At 39.7% G+C, this 19,398-nt stretch overlaps 1 long non-coding RNA gene across 1 annotated transcript; it reads left to right on the forward strand.

Moving 5' to 3' along the window:
* Positions 1–4,110: 4,110 nt before the first annotated feature.
* LOC128455287 (uncharacterized) lies at positions 4,111–7,786 on the forward strand. The gene is made up of 3 exons (XR_008341694.1): positions 4,111–4,173; positions 6,243–6,345; positions 7,589–7,786. It is a non-coding gene; the product is annotated as an uncharacterized LOC128455287 (long non-coding RNA).
* The last annotated feature ends 11,612 nt before the right edge of the window (positions 7,787–19,398 follow it).

The following is a 19,398-nucleotide window of genomic DNA, read 5'->3' on the forward strand; positions in this document are numbered from 1 at the left end:
CTGTTTTTTTGAAGATCATATATAAATATAGAATCATATTATATTTTTGGTATGGAGCTTTACTTCTCTCTATTACATTGCTCTAATGACATCCCGTCCTTACATTTGACAATTAAAACTTAAACTTAATAATACGTTTAAGAATAATAAGAATAATACAAATGAAATAATAAAAGAAAACAGCCATCTATGACATCTTTTAAAATCTCTGACCAGACTTTTGTTTGGATTCTGCAGGCTTCTCAATCATCTTTATAATATGATATGACACAATACTATACGATTTCATATGATTTCATAAGACTTGATACAATAAGATACAATATGTTACAATATAATACGACACGATACAGTTTTTTAAACCTTTACATATTAACTTTTCGTCCCGATGGCTGAGCTCCACGAGGACGCAGTTAAATCAAACAAGCCTTAAAATCATCACATGTAAAAGACACGAGTCATACATTTTTAGATTTCAGTTTTTATAAGGACTGTCTAAGCAAATTTAACCTCAAATCAAATCAGTAAAGTCTTTAGCTTTTCATTGAACAAGGTTTCAAAAATTTCGAAAGTATTTAAACACTATCCCACCCCTTCCTAATTCACTGGACGCTAAAGCTGAACATGAAACTGCTCCTGCTACAATATCTAGTTTGTATGTCATCGTTCACCATAAAAATCCATTTGTACATCGTTCAGTTTGCTGCCCCTGAGAGGTTTGTGTGCGTCCCAGTAACCCACACACAACTCGTGTCCATTATTTGTTCTCTTAACGCCTGCAAATCCCAGATGTTAATTGGCAAACTGGGATTATAGAAGGTTACGATGTTCACCCGTCTGTGATTCCCCCCCCAGCCCTTACTACCACACACTGCATCTTACAAATGCTCCACAGCCCCGTCCTGCTTTATCATTTCGATCCTGGATAATACTTTCATACACTGGAACCACAAAGTCTCAACATGGCTTAAGCCGAGTTTCCTGGGTACACAAACCAGCTGAATACGTCCACAAAACTATTCAATTCCTGCCAATTTACAGTCAAAACTCCTTCTGTTCTATTGCAAAATTTTCAATATTATCAAACTTAATTTATATCCATGATTCCCTCTTTATTCCATCTCTCTTGTCCGTCTCCTTTCGTTATCTAATGCTCCCTCTCTCTTTTCTCCATCTCCGGATTCTGCCTCATGAATGTGTGTGTAATTCCTCTGGGTCTAGTTTTACCCTCTGAAGAAAGCCAAATAAATCCACGAATAAAACTGTTGGCTATATTTGGTGGCGGAATGGGGCGGGGACGCTTGTACCAGTTCATTAAAAATGTCAGGTTCAGAGGTTGAGCATGTACGCTGTCAGTTGACGGCCCACAATGCAATGCACCCCAGAGACGGCCGTGTACATCTGCCACGAAGGTGACAGTGATTGAACAATTCAGTCCAATGGTCTCTCACACAAACACACACACACTCATACAGACACACACAACAATCGTTTGGGTGCTACATTTAAAGATGTATGATAAATCAATGTTTTTTATTGCTATGAATTGTTCACTTCAGTCAATTAAGGTCTTGCATAAATGTTGTAGTGAGACTCTCTTCAGCGAATTACTGCTATAAAGCTCAACCTCGTAGGTTGTAACAATTGTGCTTTACGCTTAACGTCTGCTACACAATCACATAATCTGTGACTGTCTTCTACGAGTGTCCGGCAACAAGAATGATAGGAGTGTCTGCACAAACCTCTGCAAGCAAAATATCACATTTCAAGAACGTTGCTGTGCATTTTATCGATTTAAAATCTCTGTTTCAGTGAACATATACAATCAATTTGCAAAAACAGATACATAAATGCAAGGAAATCGTTCATATATATAGATACAAGCGAGTGGATATATGCTGGGGACTATTTTCTAAGAGCTCTCCCATTTGAAAGGTTTCGTAAAGCTGTCCTGATGGCTTCATTAGCTGAGCACAAATAGCAGCTGTAAAATAGATCTCATTCAATCACTGAGGTCATTCACTGAGTTTCTGACTCTTTAATAAGACAACAGCAAATGTAAGTCACTCATCGAGGTCATTGATACATTATTGTTATAATCCATCAGGTGTGGAGTTGTCAATGTGAAAATATCTGTTAATGACTGAGGTCAATATGCTCTGTAGCACAGAAGGTCAAAGGTCAGATTCAACTGGAGAGGTTTTCCTGATAAAGACGTTAACAAGAGAAAAAGATGAAAACCAACCGCAACCTGCCGATGATAAATGATTTCTGATAAATCAGTGAAGCACCGTGATTTATTTACTGACAGATACTAAAGCTAGTGGCTCATTAGAAAGTAGCACCAAATATATTTTTCTTGTGATTCAAATCATCTACTCACTACAACCACAACTAATTACAGACCCGCACAGTCTTCACTTCAGTTGCCAGTGACTGTGTTTCATATCTCTGAGAGGAGTTTAAAATCTGGCCAATGTCAGATTTCAGTGAATCTTTGAGAACATGTGAGGATGATGCAGAGTTTGTGAGACAGACTGTGGCTCGGCTTGTTTCTGTGCCTCACGCAGAGCAGATGGTCTCCACAGCAGCGTCGCTGTGGCGGTGAACTGCCCTGTGAACACGTCACCATTTCACCGACCAACTCTGCAAATGACCGAGCAGCCGCCCGTACTCATACTTTCGAAACCACATGCCACCCGTTTGTCGGCAAGATGATTTAAAGGAAAATGTTTGATTTCACGTGAAAGGCTGAATTAATCTGCCTTGTCTTTATTAGCTGTTAGGAGCAGAAAGGGCTCGGTTAATTATTGCTAAATGTGGATTCAATGTCTATGACCACATTTGAAAACCCACATGTTTACACATACTTTAGTTTATTTTTATTTAACTTTATCTCTGATTTACCCCTTTTATATTGTGTCTGTGTTTTAGGTTGTATTTTTGTCTTTTATTGTGGAAAACACCTGATCCAAAAAGGTGCCACATAATACATTTACTTTACAGGCCCCCTGTTCTTTGTACTGCTTAGTTTGTTGTTATTTTATTTAACTCATGTTAATTTAGGAATATGCAAAACGTAATCTCATTTCTCCATCGAGACCCAACGGTCCCCTCATTTACATCAAATGTTCATCTCTACGTAAACGACTCTGACTCGTGGAGGCCTGGGGGAGCGGGGGAGGAGGAAATCGGTGGAGAGTTGTGGAATGGCGCCCTCTGCCGACAGAGGGTAGGAACACACTCTGCTGTTGGAGTTGAAACAAAGATCAGTTTTCTCACAGTAGAACTTCTTCTGTTCTGAAAAGTAGAAACACACACGTAGTACTGCTCTTCCCTCAGGGGCGACTGTGGGGGGGGGGGGGGGGCTTTCAGAATATAATAGAATAGAAAAGAGGCCTTTTTTTATCATTCTATTTTAGAAAATGCTACAAAATTACGGTTGCTACTCCTGGTTAGTACATGCAATCTGAAAAATACACACATTTTATTTATGTATATTGTGTTCTTTTTTTTACTATATATGATATGATATAAGACCTTACACATTGTTTATTGTATTAAATTAAGACCTTACATATTGGACATTTTGTACTATATATGACCGTATATATTTTAAGTTGTATTACATAACACCTAATATGTTGTAGATATTGCATTGTTTAAGACTGTCTGTATTTTGTATTGTACTATATAAGACCTTATAGGTTGAATGTATAGTATTGTATAAGACATTCTATATTATATCATGTAAGACCTTATCAATTGTAGACACCGTATCGGCTAAGACGTTAGACCTTGTAGATATTGTTCTATGTAAGACTCTATATATAAATGTTGTATAATTAATATTATTGCATATGACCTTAGATGTTGTATACCTTATCTTGTGATACATCAATTGCAACACTTTATTGTGATGATCTGCCATAGTTAAGTGTTTTTTCTTTCAGAATAAAGGTTTCATTCCCACACTCTCATCAAACCACACCCGTGACCACACCCACCACCTGGTTGTGTTCAGCCAATCAGATTGTGTCCTGAGAGTAAAAAGTCAAGATGGCGCCTCCCCGTGGAGAGGAGTGGGTCGCACAGCCATAGATATATATGCGCACAGCAGCAGCTCCACCTGACAGATCCTGGATCAGGACGACATGAGACCTGGAGCTGGAGGTGAGTCCAGTATGGAGCCAGAACAGTCTCAAAAGGATTAAATGCACACAGAAATGAATACATGCGCAAAAAAGATCCACAAATACATTTTCAATGCACACACAAATATGTTTCATTCCATATATAAGTAAAAAAAATTCACATGTAAAATATAAGATTCGTAAACATATTTCCGATGCACACACAAATAGAAAAAAAATTCACAAATATATGCATGTAAAAGTATTTGCAATCTTCATCAAATACATATTTGGAGCTTGTTACATTCATATATAAACTGTTGGACCTGCATTTACAAAGTGCTTTTAATTTGTAAACCTCGCTGCATTTGTGTGTGAGACTTTTGAGACTTTTGAGACTCCCCTGACGCGTCTCTGTTTCACGAATGCATTTTTTCTAAGAGGGGATCGTCTGTAGCCAATCAGATGTCTCACTCCTGTACAGCCAATCACGTGAGTTGATGCGTTGCTAATTCAACAGCTGCAACAGGTTGAAGCTACACGGAGGCAGCTAGCTTCCCCCCCAGCTTCCACACACAATCAGCCGGACAACGCCGCTGGCTCAACACACTTGTCACACTAATCAGCGGCGTTGTCCGGCTGACTGTGGCTGGTTAGAGCACTTCATGTGTGTACGGTCACATACGGTTATAACGAACTTTGATAACGGGGATAGCGGGCTAGCCACCATGCTAACTGCGGTGGGAACAGCGCCAAAACCCGCTGACTTAATCCCACGGCTCTCATGACACTGTTTCTCAAACACCGTCAGGTTAGAAGCAAACACTTGGTAGTAGTTAGTATCGGGTGTCCGTTCTGATTGTGTGTGGGAGCTAGCTGCCTCCGTGTAGCTTCAAGCTGTTGCAGCTGTTGAATTAGCAACGCAGTTTGGAAACAAGACCGGGGAACCGCTGCGTTAAGACACGATAACATAAGCACTTTGACCCGCTGGGTGTCACTTTATTTCAGCAAAACTGTCGCGTCATCAACAGCCCTTTTCTGTTGTCATCGTTCACTGTGTGTGAGGAGCCGGGGATCAGCGTCTACTAATTCTATGTCTATTGGCTGGCGGGCTAAAAACCTCCAGGCTGCCTGCGGGCGTTTTAATGACGTCGTGTAATGGCACTCACGTGATTGGCATTCGTGAAACAGAGTCGCGTCAGGGGAGTCTCAAAAGTCTCAAAAGTCTCACACACAAATGCAGCGAGGTTTACAAATTAAAAGCACTTTGTAAATGCAGGTCCAACAGTTTATATATGAATGTAACAAGCTCCAAATATGTATTTGATGAAGATTGCAAATACTTTTACATGCATATATTTGTGAATTTTTTTTCTATTTGTGTGTGCATCGGAAATATGTTTATGAATCTTATATTTTACATGTGAATTTTTTTTACTTATATATGGAATGAAACATATTTGTGTGTGCATTGAAAATGTATTTGTGGATCTTTTTTGCGCATGTATTCATTTCTGTGTGCATTTAATCCTTTTGAGACTGTTCTGGCTCCATAGTCCAGCACTTCTCACCAGTAGCCTGTGGAGAAGGAGCTGAGTTTTAATCTTTAAACTGAGGAAACACAAACAGACCAGAAAGTTCAAGCTCTTTCACCATATACAATATTTCTCCTTTTATATAAATCTGATCTGGGTCTATGGATGAATGATTGTGTTAGTTTACGTTGGTGGAAATATTTGAGTTTCACTTTTTCCCTCAACTGTCCTTCTATTTATTTTCATCATGCTATCGTTGTGGCTGATATAATGATGTTATAATATAAAATGTATTAGCATGACTTTTACTGTACTTAGTGCTTAAATAAAACACTAACATGGCTGTGTCTCGTTTTTCTCCTCGTGTTTCTTCCAGCTCAACTGAGTTGGGGGGGGGGGGGATATCTTCTCACCCACTGTGTTGTTTGTCTGAACTGTGAACCATAATATTTTCAGGTCTCCGCTTAACTCTGTGAAGTTTATTGACACAATGTCCTGTGTGTTGTGATGATGTGCCGTACAAAGAAAATATGAATAAATGGATCAAGTGTTGTAACTGTGCTTTGTATAACAGGCGGGCCAACACAACACAAGTCCTGCCTGCAGATGAATAAACGTTGTGCACAAACAATCAGATAAAGTGCCATAGTCAGCAGATTGCACTGTCCAGAGTAACTGTGAGTATCTTTTGTTTATTTCAATTAATTGATTCAGAGTGTGCACATCTTTGTCTACAGTATATTTGTGATGGTTTGCAGCGTTCAAGCAGAGACACGTGTGTCCTGATCTTACCCCGACTGGAAAATGTGATCAACGTGATGCTTTAATCCAAGTTTTATTCGGTCAGAGGGTTTGAAGATTCCTAATTATTACTGGAACTCCCGCCTGATGTTTCTCCCTTAACAGATTTCAGGGGGCTTACAAAAGTGGGTCTGCAAAAAAAAACAAAAAAACAGTTGAAATCAAAGTTTTGTTCCCTTTCACCCACGAGAGCATGGGTGAGTTGAGCCCGATGTTGTGCGATAAGGTCTGCGTTACGGCTCATCCCAAAGGTATTAGATTTGGTTCAGGTCATGGGTCCGTGCAAGTCAGTAGCTACTAAATATACCTCAGGTCGTGGTGTACCCATTGAAATTAAAACAAGTTCTCCAATTGTTATGGTTTCAGAACAATGACTCATTAAAAAAAGTTGGTCCTTTGGCACAACTTGCCCTAAGGTGGCGGTAAAATGATCCTAGTGATGGCGTCAATGGATTCCTCTATGGGTCAATGGTCCCACCATTAAAAACTGATGTAAAAATTACACAAAATCAAAAAAAAATTTATCATTTCATGGCATAAATTTAACAAAGATAAACCATTAAAGTAAAACTATATGTTTGTTTACTGAAAGAATATATGTTTACTTGTACTTTTGTGTAGGTACAGCATGTTTGTGTGACTTTAATTTACCATTAGTCAACAAGGTATTCAATACATCAACATTGTGACACTTGTAACATTGATCAAACCTGAACTTGTAACAGTGACACAGAAAGGGTTTGTGTACAAGTGCATGTTGATGTAGTTACATAGTAACGTTTAGTTTATTAACTTGTTTTGTAGCTTATGAACACTTAATAATGTCAAAAACATCTATTTTCATTAAGATACAAGACTGATAACTTTAGAAACATGATAAACTCTGCCTGACAAATAGTTTAGTACAAGTTTTGCTCTGGTTTGCTCACCACCCATATGTGGTCTATAAAGATGAGAGGTTTGAAGAGATAAAGTCTCTGTAAAAAAATAGAAAAACAAAACTCCCAGACGCCTCAGCTGAACCGAAACGGAATCTGACCCTGTCGGAGATGAGAGATGCCGTGAAATTCCTGCAGCGTCAAGCAAATCTCTTTTCCACGGGTCCACATGACAAACCAGTGGTCTTCAAGCTCTTCCTGTCGGCGCAGAGGTTTGTTTAAAAGACAACAAGCAGCAGTGTCCGCTCAGTCCTGTGAGAACTTCCAGCTCCTGAGGAAGAGACCAACTTGAATCATGGCTGCGAGGACTCTGGTGGTGGCCTGCGCGCTCTTCTTGGGACTCTGCATCATCACGAGCAGCAAACCAGCGGACACAACACACGCCTACTGCAAGATTGTGTGGTGAGTCGAGGTCTTCTATTCGTGCATGGAGGGAAATATAAGATAAGAGATGGATGGTGATATTTGCTGTTTCTGTTCCTCCAGGCTGCTGGCGCTGCCCTGTAATGACGTTCACATGGCTGTTGTGACTCAGATTAAAACCATGGCCTCTTACAAGGTGAGAAAGTTGTTCAAATTCATTTTTTACATTAATTCACTATTGCAGATATATTTTTGGGGTCGTCACGGTAATGATTTCTGTCTGTTTCTATTCCAGCTCGGCTCCGTGACCCCGATGCTAATCCAGGCCGACCACACGTCAGGGGTCAGGCAGGTCGAGCATGTTAACTTCACCATGATCCCCACAGCTATGGACCAGGGCTGCCATGTGGAGGTAAGTCCTATCTTAATCATCATAATCATCACGGGTCAAAGTTGATTGAATTTGAAGAAAATACAAATAAATAATGTAAATGATACTAAGCAAATTAACTCGTTTTTGTTTGGTCGCTGTTCAGGGTTCATCCATGTCTGAGTTCTGGTACAGCCTGTTGGACAACGGCACCAATTACTGCAACCTCCACAGTGTGATGCAAGGTACGTCCTCACACACTGATCAGTAATAATTGCAGACACTGTTTTTCAAGTAAATTAATCTTAATTTTAAGCAAACGTGGAGATATCCCTACATTTGAAGCCAGAATCAGCTCATAAAAAGGTAAATATGTCTGCATGCTCTTTATTCTTACCTCTCGGTTTCCTGTCTACAGGAAGTGGACTGACCAACGCTCCGGGCTTTGAGGAGTTCACCAACGAATGGCTCTGCCTTGGATTCGGTCTTTCAACTTGCAAATGATTGGGAAATCTGAAATGTGCTTTTTTGGTAATATCTACAAGTTCTGTCCTGTGATGAGCTGAATTAATTTGCTGGTTAAAAGCAGTGCTGGTGTGTATTGGGAGACGTAATTAAATTTGATAAAGCCCTACTAAGGACAGACATTGAGAATAAGCTCCTTCTACTAATGCTGTGTATGTATTGTATTGCATTTTTTTATGTTTGATTATTGCAATGCTCTATGTATTGTGTTTATAGCCATAACATAATTAATGCAGGACATCTGTTTGTGACTTAAAAAAATACCATTGACAGATTTCATTGTCAAACTAACCTGAACATCGGACCTGTTTAATTATTAAATGTGCTGCAGCTAAAAATAAACAAATCCTAGGAATTTGGCACCAATGACATGCTCCTCAAATAAGTGACTCACAGAGGCCGTCGTGATTTAACTTCAAAACATGTTGACGCTTAAACTATAAAACTTGCAGACAGGAACAATTACTGTGTGACAGAATTTTTGGACTTTGAACACAATAATCTTCACGCAGACGCCTCTGACGCAGCTTGAGCCTCTGAAACTGTCGGGACGTTAAAGTGCTCTGATCTGTGGGGTCAGAGCACAAACTGGGCATCAGTGGTCAGGTTGGACTGTTGGAAACCACTGAGGGAAAATGAGACATGACGTTATGGCAATCTGATTGAATTGAACACAGACGTATCAAAGGGGGAGACCATTTAAATTCTGCCACTTGAATCTCACTACAAGACATGTAATGGTAACCTTTCAATGTGAGGCCACCTAATTTAACAGCTATTAGCAGTAAATAAACTTTGAATAAATAGTTAACACATTTCTTATATTTTCTCATTTGAAAACTAATATTTATATATATTGGAGTCTTCCTTCTTCTGGTTTTCTTTTTGGATCAGAGTGTTGAACAGGGTTAGGTAATGACTATTAAAAAACAAAACGTGTGACCAACTAACCACAAGTTAAACTAAAACAATTATTATTGCTGCATTTCCATAGTTGTCCTTCTCCTGCGTCAGCTCCAGAGTCGACAGGAAGTTGGTCAATCTCACACGTGTATTTCAAAAGCAGCCGGTTATAATAAAAGGTAAACAATAACGATTGTGCTCGATATGAATGCATTCAGATCTTTATTTTGTTCATTTAACCATCACCATTAGTCCCTCCTCTAAGTTTGGAAATCGGTTTTCTTGTTGTTAAGTAATAAACCCAGCCCCCCCCCCCCCCCCCCCCCCCTGCCTCATTCTCCTATCTTTATCCAGATAGAAAATGTCATCTGACTTGTGAATGATCGTCACACAGTGTAAATCAATTCATAGAGTGATTTACCAAATCTTGTTAATAATTGATAATGACAGAAATAGCATGTGCAATGTCAGCAGATCTGTTTCTAGTCTTCATTTAGTTCAATACACTTCAAATAACGTTTATCAGCAGCTGTGTGTTACATGAACAAAGTCTGAGCATGAATGAGAATATTAAACTACAAGGACTCTAACATGTCCCAGGCAGAGACATCGGCAAACACCAGAAAAGCAATTGATACATGAAATTGAACAGTGAACTTTTCACAGACATTCACAGGAATGAAGGCTCCAGTCTGTTGCACCAGTTTGCTGCCGACATCAGCACAAGGCACCGAAAACTCCTGAAGGAAGCGAGCAACTGTCTCTGCAGGGAGACGACTGAAATCAGAAACAACTGACTTTCTAAAAGCGTCTGAAATGAGCGGTTCTGTCTGACCGAGGATCTTTCTGAGCTCCAATTTAAAGACACAAAGAATGATGGACACACCAGTGAGTCTGACCAGAGAGACGGCACGAGGACCAGATAATGATCCAACCGGTCCTGTCGAGGAGAAGCGAGGCCGGCAGCAGTGAAGCTGGAGGTGAGAGTGAGCTGGTTACTCGCTCTCGAGGTATTTCTGTATAAGATCTGAGCTGCTGACTGAGTGGATACATTTCAAAGAGAAACTCATATCTTCAGGACTTGTCACAAGGGCCAGTGTACAAGGCCGAATAAAAGGGATCAGGTCACGGATGTGTCTGTCCTCGTGCCGTCAGCCTCGGACGTTAGAGATCATTCTAAGTTGGCCTCCAGGAGCCTTGTGCTGAGTTGCAGAATGTAAACAGAGCTACACAGTGACACATGGTGAAATTGAAAGGTTTTATTGATATTCATTGCAGTGTCCATACGATCTATACACAGGGAGTCTCCTCAAACACCAGTCAAACTAGTAACAACCCGAGTCAAGTTGAATTTCACTGAAACTTATTAAAGATAAGAATAAATAGAGAATTTTCTTTATTTTTTTAAAGCTTGTTATTAATTGCAGGTGCTGAGTCCGTAGCTCAGGCAGGCCCATTCATTGGTCATCTCGATGAAGCCGGGTGCCGTGTTGAGTCCACTCGCTAGAATCAAATCACAGATGAAAATTAGGATCTCCCATATTCACATGTAATTTACACAACACAGAGCGGAGTGTCTGGACAGATGTTTCATTTTCTTATGGAACAAGAATAAAGCTGCTGGCTCGTGGACTCACCCGACACGATGTTGTAGAGGTTGCAGTAGTTGGTTATGTCCTCGAGACTGATGGTGAATTCAAAAGTAACGGACTGGGCCTGGTAAATAAGCAAGAAGGTCGATAAGTAATTTGGCTTAGTTGAATTATACAAGGGGGTGTTGTTGACTGCTACTGATGTCTTTACCTGCAATTTTCCATCATATTTGCTGTTTTAAAAATCTGTAAATATGTTTCTGTCGGCCGGACAAGTGTCCCTGTGTGAGGTGTGTCTCACTCTAGTGCGCGGCTAGTTTTATTTTCATGTCCCCATCCGATTGAACACAAATGAGCTGAGGAACCTGCAGCACATCAGCACCAGACTGAAAGTATGAAGGTCACTTTGACTCAGGGGCCCTCGTCCAGATGGTCTCTGGATTAGGAAATGAAGCAGCGTGTGGGTCCTGCTCTATTATATCAACCTGTCAATTGATATTGGGCTTTAATTATTAGCTCATTAGCTCAGACCGGGACACGCACATGACTCGTGTCGCCCTGGAGCTCGCAGGCATTCACATTTGTTGTTGTGTGTAAACACAAAGACATGATGTTGTGAGTCCACACTGAATGAAAGCATTAACATAGTAATACATATTTGAACCTCATGTTGTTATTGAGCATGTCGTTCTACTACTATTACTACTATTATTAGTACGTCTACTACATGAATACCTTGCACATTGTCTGCACAATCTTTAATATTCAGTACGTATTTCATTTATAAATGTAATATTATTGCCTAGCTTTTCACTAATTGGTCTTGTACTATAGGTTCCTGTGTTTATCTCTGTCCATGAACTACAGTACAAACTTCTACTTTTGCTTTGTCTTTCACACTATTTTCACCAAAGCAAATTCCTTGGCAATAAAATCTGATTCAGATTTTTGCAACAAGAGAACTTATCAGTTATTTGTAATTATTAATATTCACAACATATTACTTAATTAGGTTAAGATGCATATCATCTATTGTGAACTCATACGTCCAGTTTAATTAAAGTGAATTCCTGCTGAGTCAGTTTTTCCTTCTCTTACTTGATCAATGCAAAAAATCTTTCTTTGAATAAAAGAGCAGCTTAAATTTTATAGTAAGTGGCTTCCCTTTCTTACATTCTTCCACTCTCTCCAGTCCCTGCCCCCTGATTGACGGAACCCCCCCTCTCTCTCTCTTTTCTCTTTCTTCTTCCTTTTTATTCATTCATTTATTTATTTATTTTATTTATATATATATATATATGTTTTTATTTATGTATATTTTATTTTTTCTTTCCTTTTAATTTGTTTATACTGTGCAGCTTTAATACTTAATTGTTACTTAATATAATTTCCAGTTATCTATCTATCATTATTGTTGTTGTTTTCATTGAGTTGTGTAATGTGTTGTTTGCTGGACCACGTTCATGTGGTCCATAAAATAAGAAAAACTTCCTAGGAGGAAGACTGTATATACTACTCTTGATCAAGATGCGCAGTGTTTTTGTGGTATCAATGTCTTTGTGTATTGCTGATTGTCGTGCTGAGATTTTATGATACCCAATGTAAATTTGACATTGATTTCTGTCCTACTGTGCCTTACCTCCTAATAAAAATATTAAAAAAAAAAAAAAAGAGCAGCTTAGATTCTTACAGCGACACGGCAGCCACCACTCATCAGGGGACTGAAGGTGAAGAGTAAGTCCTCAGACTGAGCGGCGACAGCGGACGTGTGGTTGGCGGTGACGGATTGCGGGCTGACCGACACAAGCTAGGAAAGACAAGATATTATTATACATTACATGCATGATTTTATTTTGACATTCATGGGTATTTTTAACCTGTTATCATTAATTGAAATGTAAACATTAACAGATGAGGGGTCTTACTTTGTATCGACACACATCACAGCCGGGCTTAGGACTGAACGCCTGAATCTGTTCCACTATTGTGGAGCTGATGTCAGTACATGGTGTCACAAAGAACCTACAGGAGAAGAGAGGTTTGGATGTGTTTCAAGTTAAAAGGATAACACTTTTAAAGTAGAGTAGTTAGCATTGCAGACAATAAAAACTCTTCTGAGTTAAACACAAACGCGGAGAGACACAATGAATAAGAAGCGTACCACTGGGTTTTGCAGAAGGCGTGGAAAGGTGCAGGAGCAGGAGGAGCAGGGGCAGCGGCTGAGAGGCCGAGCAGACCTGTGAGGAGAGCAGAGGCCAGCAGCAGAGTCGTCATGTTGAAGAGAAGCAGGTTTCCTGGGTTGAAGAGAGCGTGGGATGGTGGCTGGTGACTGGTGACTGGTGACTGGTGACTGGTGACTGGTGGCTGCTGGCTGCTGGCTGCTGGCTGCTGGCTGCTGGCTGCTGGCTGCTGGCTGCTGGAGGTCTGGTTGAGCGATTGACTCTCTTGCACCCTAATTTATACAAAACATCCGGGTCGTCATGAGGCCCCACAATGATGCTTGAAATTGATCAAATCTGTGACTTGTCGGTCTTGTGATGATCATTGTGTGACTCGGCATCTTGTTGCAGCAGCATGTGGGGGGTGATTGTGGCCCATTATTCATGTAAAGTAAACCTCCTTAAAGGGATAGTTCACCCAGAAATGGAAATCCTCTCATTCTCTACTCAGGACTGTGCCGATAGAAGTGGTGGGGAAGTGATTGAGTCCACAAAACACTTCTAGAGATTCAGGTGTAAACAGCATTGCAGCCAAATCCAGTACAATTGAAGTAAATGGTGACCGATTCTTCAAACGTAAAAAAAAAAACACAGAAAGAAGGAAAGAAAGAAATGCCTCCATACTGCTCCTGTGATGTCATCCAAATGTTCGTAAGCCCCGTCATTCAAATTTGACTCAAAACAGCTAAATTTACACCTTGTTGTTATTCTAAATGTCCTCTGATATCCTCTTAGCCCGGAGTCGTGCTTATCAAGCGCGAACACAGGGAGCTCTCGCCTCAAGGAGCGCGAGATGAGATCAGAGAGAACTTGTGATGGCTTCAAACCAATTTGAACATGCTACCTGTGGAACTTGCGTTGCACTGAACTGAAAGAGAGCTGCTTCTATAAAGTGACTTGAAAAGCCTAACGTTTACTTTTCAAACTCTCTAACAAAGAAGAAAAAATGTCTTTGTCATAAGATTCTGCTGAGTAAGTGTAAAGTAAGGTTGGTAGTACTTATTATGTTTTATTTTGACAATTTGAATCATACTTAACTACTCAATAATTATGTTGTATGCATAACTTTGTTAAAGTTTATTTTTGTCCTATTCAAGGTTGAAGTTAGTTTGAGTATGTACAATAACGAACAAACTTATTTGTTAATTTATTAACAAATACGTTTATAAGTTCATAATAATAATAATAATAATTTATAAGTTTATAATAAGTAAAATTATTAATAATTATGTACCTCATTTTACATATGAGTGTGAGGCCCAAAGTCACAAGAGGCTAAATCATAAATGAAGCAAATCAAAGCTCACAGGAAACTGAAAAGAATCAGAACCATATAAATGCAAATTGGAAAAGATTGTTTCCCTTTTAAATACCTGATTAAAATCTGTATTCTTAATTCAGTTTGTGAATTCGTATCTCTGCGTTTCCCTCCATTTTCAAATTGATTTTTAAACTGTACAATGAATTTTCAATTATGAACTTAGCCAAGAAAGAGAGCATTACTTTTTGCCATGAATCTGGCAAAGGGACAGATCCAGGAACAGTCAGGGCTACACTTACAAGAAATCGTTTGTGTGCGTGTGTGTTTTTTGTTTTTTTTTACAATTTCACTAATTTCACAGTGTATGGATTTTGATGAAATATCGTTTTAAGAAAACTCACAAACTGGACGTGTTTCTTTCTTCCCGGACTTTACTGATCCACATATCAAACCCATCAAAGAGCTCGACAGTCACATGTTTGGTGAATGACTGTCGGGCTGACTCCCATGTTAATGAAGAATTAAGTGATTTCACGGACGTCATTTGTAATTGATATGCTGAGCCTTATGCACAAGAGGTGGAGGCCACAGGGCCAAAGGAAACAAAGGAGCTGTGGGCTTGAATAGCATTGGATTGTTGATGTGATTCTTTGTTTTATTAACTCCCTGTGATTATCAGCAGCATCCTCTTTTCTTTACTTTTAAAGAAGTCATTCATACTCATCTTTATGAAATTAAACAGAATGAAAGAAAAAATGAACACTGGGAGGAAATCTGACCAAGAAGAGTATCTTTACATTTAAAAAATCATTTATTATGTAACATATATTTTTTATGTAACTAATGAATACTGGCCATTTTTAAATGTAAAGATAACGTATAGATAATTTTAACCACACGTGATCCTTTTGTGTGATGTGGTTCAGCACAAAGTAGTAATAGTAGTAGTTTGTCTTTATATATATTTATATACAATTTCTTTATAGGTTGAGAAAATTCTACTTTTTAAGATGAAAAAAACGTGTGTTGACTTATATCTGTTCAGGAGAATAGTGCCTGTCTAAATTCCACAGATGCTCCCTTCTCTCTCTGAACAGGACCCAAGGTCAGGTTACAGATAAAGGTCCAACCAGCAGCACATTGCAGTGTCTACGATCAGGGACTTTCATATCTAACTCAGACGCCCCAGACAGAGAAACTTCACCTCTCACCAACTTCAACACTTAAGACTTAACTATCCAATAGGATGCAAACACCTACATGTAACATGGAGAGTGCAGCAATTCTAGCCATTCATGGCTGATTTTGAGAATGTGTGTATATATACATATATTTGTACATATAATGGGGGCGGCTATGGCTGAGGGGTTGAGTGGTCGTCCTCCAACCCGAAGGTCGGCAGTTCGATCCCCAGTCTGACCCATCTGCATGCCGAAGTATCCTTGGGCAAGATGCTGAACCCTGAATGGCCCCCCATAGAATATCAGAGTATTGCAAATAGATGCAATGTATGTAATGTAAAGCACTTTGAGTGGTCATCAAGACTAGAAAAGCGCTATATAAATACAAACCATTTACCATTCACATAAATGTGTATACCACTTTAAAATTCTGAATTAGCTTCAGAAAAGGTTAATCTCAAAGATTGGATATACACATGACACGTCCTCATAAGTGACACCAAAACATCTGGATCGTCACCTGGTGGCTGGATGAGATTAACTCCAGATTGGTCTATCAAGTGTATGGGCGGACCTCACTGCCGCGGCTCCACCCCCATGATCACTACTGCTCAGACTCTGGCTTCAGATTTTGCAAAATGAAACTTTTCATATCTGGAAAATTTTGGTGTCATTTCTGGAAAGTGGGAGGAGGTGGAGATACTTTTAAATACAGTTTTTATTCCATTTAAAGTGCAACACTTATATAAATGATCTAGTATTTTTATCTTCTCTGTAATATCTGAGCTGTGTGAAGAATTTATGTGAGCACACTCCCATAGAACACTTACTGTGCCCTCTACATAATCATGTGTTATTATTGTACATCAGGAAAGGACACTCGTGCAGTGACAATCTTGTTGAGAATTAGCTTCCTTCACCAGAGGGTTTATTTCCTCACTCAGTTGCAGGATGAACACACAACCACACAGACACGTCATCATAGACTTGCAAAGATTTTTATTTGTACTCATGTACGACAATATTATTCAATCAGTCCACGATTTAAACTATGAGAGAGGGTCATCTCAACATGGAAGCTTTTTATACCCTGCAGGTGGCGAGTCCGTAGCTCAGGCAGGCCCATTCATTGGTCATCTCCATGAAGCCCGGGGATGAGGTGAGTCCACTCGCTAGAATCCAAACACAGACGGAAATCTGGTCATTCCACATTCATACTCCCACTCTCTTCATATTAACACTGACTCAAGTTAATAAACAGCAAACATAATATAGCAGTGAATAATTGGAATCGTCTTAAAGTTTAGTTTTGCTCACCTGACAGCAAGTTGTAGAGGTTACAGTAGTTGAGCCCGTTGTCCAGAATGCTGGTGAATCCAAGAGAAGTGGACATGGCCTGGTAAGGAGGTGAAATTCAAAAAAATAAATGCACAAATACGTACAAACAAGCATTCCACAGTTGCGTACCTCTTCATTTGCTCTACATAACATCATTTAGAGCATATACAGTTAAGATGTATTCAAAAAAATATATAATATTTATCAACGTATATCTTGCCACTGTGTCAGTCAACAGTTTCTACTGTTTGTCCTCATTTAATAGAAGTCGGTTGAAAGTTGAAGGCAGCTGATACTCACAGTGACACGGCAGCCGCCAATCATTACAGTGGAAGAGAAGAAGAAGGTTAAGGTCTCAGCCTGAAGCCCGTCGACGGAGGTGTGGTTGGCTTTGATGGCATCTGCGATGACGGACACAAGCTAGAACAGAAATGTACAAGTGGCTGTTATATATACACAGTATTTGTTTTTATATTCACATTGGGAGTCGGTTGGACAGAGTTAGGAAACTGTGCAGCAAAGTGCCGGACCTGAACCCGTGGCTGCTGCAGGACGACTCGAGCCCCTCCACACGAGCCCCTCAAACTGATATCATCCATTGAAATTCAATCCACCTGAAACCCCATGTAGTCAACAGATCAATATTCACTTACCTCATACTGAGGGCTCATAGCTTGAATCTGCATCACTATCGTGGTGTTGATTTGGGCACAAGGTGATGCAAAGAGCCTGTAGGGGAAGAGAAACGACACAGTTTGGACCCATTCAAGCTTTAAACTGGAAATAAAAAACCATTCAAATCCTCCCGAGTCTGAATTCCTCCACTCACCACTGTGTTCTGCAGAAGGCATTGTACGTAGAGGGAGCCGGAGGGGCAGGGGCTGCAGCCAAGGAGCCAAACAGTCCTGCGAGGAGAGCAGAGGCCAGCAGCAGAGTCTTCATGGTCATGACTGGAGCGGGATTCCTTTAGTGGTCTGAGTGGTCTGAATGGTTAGAGTGGTCTGAGTGTTGAGTCCCCAAACGAGCCCATTTATACAAGACACCAGAGTCGTCATGAGGGCCAGCGATGAAATTGATTTGGTCATGGTTATAACTTGTTGGTCTTGTGGTGATTGTCTGGCAGCGAAGTTGTACTCTTTGTTCTAAGATGAAAAGAAACAATCCTTGTTTTAGAATCGGGCAGGTATTCACTAAAATCACAATTTGGGTTATTTGCTGATATGTGTTTGTTCAGAAAGGACTCAACAGTCACCGAATATGAAAGTATAATAAGTGATAACATTAGGTTGAAGTGAAATCTCCTGTCTTTTGTAATAAGTGGCTTTTATATCAAAAGCTCAGTTCACCGATATTAGAGAACTGCAGGGATTAAAGAAGAGAAGTTGGAAAGAGGAGATGCAAACATCTCCTTAAAGGTGAATTATTACAAATTACAGGAAGAAAGAAAGACAGAAACAAAGGAAAATATCTGAAAACCTAAATATTTGAATATCACAGTATCTTCTCGTTTTGTTTCCATGTTCATTTCCACTATTTTACTTTTTTTAATTATGGGTGAACCAGCCCTTTAACAGACGTTTGCTCCTCTTCTCTTGAATCTATCACCTCGAACTCAACAAAAGAACAAATAAGTCAACTGACTCGTGCATGACCATGAAGAATTACCTGCTTACATGCTCATCTTTTCTTCACCATGTGGTCCCTGTGACCAACAGGCGTCATCAGTATCTGCTTACAGATACAAACAGACATGCACATGATGGTACAGAATATCACAATGTACATGTTAGAAATATCTTTTGATCTGGAGCAGTCAGTGTGACCACAGCTTCTTCAGTAGAAAAGAAGTACAACTAAACTTTAGATTGTCAATGTTGTGTAGTGAAGTTAGGGACTGTACCTACGGACTGACACATATAGGGATGGTGGTTCGTATTAAAATCAAAAAGCATATCAAGAACAAAGTATATTTATGTAAAGTATACATATATATTATGTAATTTTATATTTGCTCCACTGTCACACTACTCAGCCCCCCTTCCTGGGAGTGTGGAATCTAATGGCGTAAGGATGAGAGACGCTGAACGTGCAGCATGGCCTGTCACGCTGTATATTAACTCATGAGCTCAGTAAAAAGCAACTGAGATCTAGGTTTCTTATCAAAGTGTGATTTCTGATATGAGGTTTGACTGAACAGGGGAGCTGGATCACATGAGCTGTTGTTGAGACAGACACAGAC

This window comes from Pleuronectes platessa, chromosome 13 (genome assembly GCF_947347685.1).
Source record: "Pleuronectes platessa chromosome 13, fPlePla1.1, whole genome shotgun sequence".
Lineage (NCBI taxonomy): Eukaryota > Metazoa > Chordata > Actinopteri > Pleuronectiformes > Pleuronectidae > Pleuronectes > Pleuronectes platessa.